Source organism: Aplysia californica, unplaced genomic scaffold, assembly GCF_000002075.1.
Source record: "Aplysia californica isolate F4 #8 unplaced genomic scaffold, AplCal3.0 scaffold00104, whole genome shotgun sequence".
NCBI classification, from domain to species: Eukaryota; Metazoa; Mollusca; class Gastropoda; order Aplysiida; family Aplysiidae; genus Aplysia; species Aplysia californica.
Window position 1 is genome coordinate 757,574 of NW_004797374.1, and position 2,747 is coordinate 760,320.

A 2,747-nucleotide genomic window follows, 5' to 3' on the forward strand; every position below is an offset into this window, starting at 1 on the left:
TGAAAAACGCACTGACGTATCAAGCACGCCCCAGAGAGAGAGAGAGAGAGAGAGAGAGAGAGAGAGACTGTGAGAGAGAGAGAGAGAGACTGTTGACCAGTGCGTATATACAAAGATAGTGACTATCATTGGTATATAGTAGTAATATATACTCGCATGACGCATTCGTCGCGTCGCTGATAATTTCTCGTTGTAGAGATCGAGTTATTGCTTTCTTATCTTATTTCATCTCTTGGTCAGAAAGAAATATCCACGACTCACCCATAGTCAGTTACAAAATAATTATACATCATGTATATTATAACGAACTGATTGTACTGACCGATACGCACACTCATGAGAAGGGGGGTAACTTCTTTATTACTTAATTACTAGTTTATATGAAAGTTGTCTCCCCCAAAGAGTCCGATCTATCACCTTGACCTTACAGTAGACTTGGGTCGAAGTTGAAAGTTGAAAGTTGATGTGGAACAGCTTGCGGCTTGCAGTTTGCAGTGTTTCCAGGAAATCGGACATGCGGAGGGTAAGAGTCCAACTGAATGTTTACCTAAGCTACTTTGTATTTATATTAATTGTTATTTTCTTGATTGTTGACAGGTAAAATGTCCTGTGTGTTCAAGTCAGGGAAATCCCCTCAAGTAAAAGGTGATTTGATTACATAGGGCCTAAAATAAATCCAGGTCCATTCAAATAGATAACTCTGCCAATCTCTAAATCTGCACCCTGGAATGTTGACTGCGACAAGAAGTCGTAGAAATCTAGACTTGGACTGAAGCATGATTACTGAATAGATCTAGATCTAGAATCCACCTGATCCATATGTATTATGTTGTTGTTTAAACTTACCCTCTACTATTAGGCACTAAATTTAGAATTTTAGGAAACGGTGAGTCTAGATCTATATGATATTAATGAAAAGCCCTGTACAACACATAGATCTAGATCTAGATTCTAGATCTAGATCTAGATTCTAGATCTACTTATTTTGTGTTTAACTTTAAGAATGTGACTATTTCTCCGAAAGCTCGGGAAAATAAACTTGACCTCTGGTCTATTTCTCCGAACGTTTTATCCGTTCTAGAGATTTTTTGGTTATTTGCGAGATTAAGGCGTTAACTTTCATTCTGCGAGGACTGGGAAGAAGCATGTTTTTTGCCACGAATTCAATTTCTAGAGCTGGATCGATTTTTAAATGTCTGAATATTCTGATATAATAGAAGATCTATATTCTAGATCTACATCGATCTAGATCTACTTCAATTGTGGTTGGGGCAACGTTCCCGGACTAGATCTAGATCTAGATCTATACTTCATTTGAAAATGCCTTCAAAAGGTACTGCGAGAAAACAAGACTGCTCGACTTTGGCAATAACATATTTTGCATTAGTCACCCCCAAAGCAAAATCTAAAATATTTTCTGTAAACAAGAAAAATCCCACAAGCTTCCATGCCCCCCCCCTCCCCCCCGTTCACTCTTAATTACACACACACCAAGGAGTTTACAGTAATGGAGGATGCTCTGTGGGCGGCACCGCACGCCTGATAGGAGCCCTCTCTCGCAGCGGAACTGTGGTCTACCTGCGCTGCGCTCACGCACTGAAATCTAGATATATAAGAAAGAAGGTTTTATTCCGAGATTAGGAAAGTCAATAAAAAAAATTAAATGCCTTCCACCTGTTTTGTGTTTAAGTTTAAGAACCGATATGATGTTGCAGTGGACAGAAGTTTTCACAGGTGTTGTTTTCCTTTTTAAAAAAAATATGAATGAAAGTGTTTTTATACCCCCAGCGACACAATTTAGGTCACTATCATTTATAAGAGGCTGGCTGCGGCGCTACCTGCCAAGGCCAACCTGGGCAGAAAGGGGACTGTAACAACACTGAAGAAAGACCGAGATGCTTGATTAAAAAAAAAATTCTTATTCTAATGTGTGCGTGTGTGTGTATGTATACATATTAAACATTTTAATTAAAGTATATATTGCTTTCCATTGTGTGTGTAAATTACATGCTTTGCGCAGTATACCTTTATTTTGACGGGACAAAATCTAGAGTCTAGGTTTCTACATGTATCTTGTTTTCATATATTTACTAACCATATAACACACCTTAGCGTGTTGAGTTCAATCAGTCAGTCAGACTTGTTTTATGTTTTTAAGCCCATTCATCTCCTAATTACTATAAGACTACTGTTGCCTAGATAGATATCGAGAGGCTACATTAAAATATATGAAATCAATACCCAACAACAATAATAATGAATATCTTCTATTTTAAAGAAACACCAAACCATATCAGATGAACGGAGGATGTAGGGTGGGTTGATAAGAGTTTGAGTCTTGTTTGATAAAACTATACTCGGTTTGGATCTAAAAATCTATTGTTGTAGTCTTCACCTAAGATCCTACAATTTATAATTCCGGTTCACTTAAGATTTCGCTGTTCAAAAATAAACCAAACAAGGCAACAGTAAATTTTACTGCACTAGTCGTGATAAATTATCCCCATCTGAAGTGTGAAAGGACTAAAAACGCTGCTTTCCCTATCGTACTTTACTGAACAAAAAGCATGGGATCACATCTCCGCTCTAAATCTTCTTGATCTTCTTGATTTTTAAACTAGCTATATAACATAAAACTCTTAAATAATTGAACAGTCCCTAGGCTTTCTCAGTTGCCTAGAACAGTTCGTATCACACACAGAATTTAATTTTTTTCTCTCCCTGTCATTCTTTCCGTCATCCCGTCA

General features: G+C 37.5%; 1 protein-coding gene across 4 annotated transcripts in view; it reads left to right on the plus strand.

Moving 5' to 3' along the window:
* Positions 1-429: 429 nt before the first annotated feature.
* Positions 430-2,747, plus strand: part of LOC101858480 (interferon-induced helicase C domain-containing protein 1) — a 24,612-nt gene continuing 22,294 nt past the window's right edge. For 2 of the 4 annotated variants that reach the window (XM_035969007.1, XM_005095454.3), the window contains exon 1: positions 430-523. The gene's annotated coding sequence lies outside the window, so the exon portion shown is untranslated. The other 2 variants (XM_005095453.3, XM_005095452.3) reach the window with 2 other exon arrangements.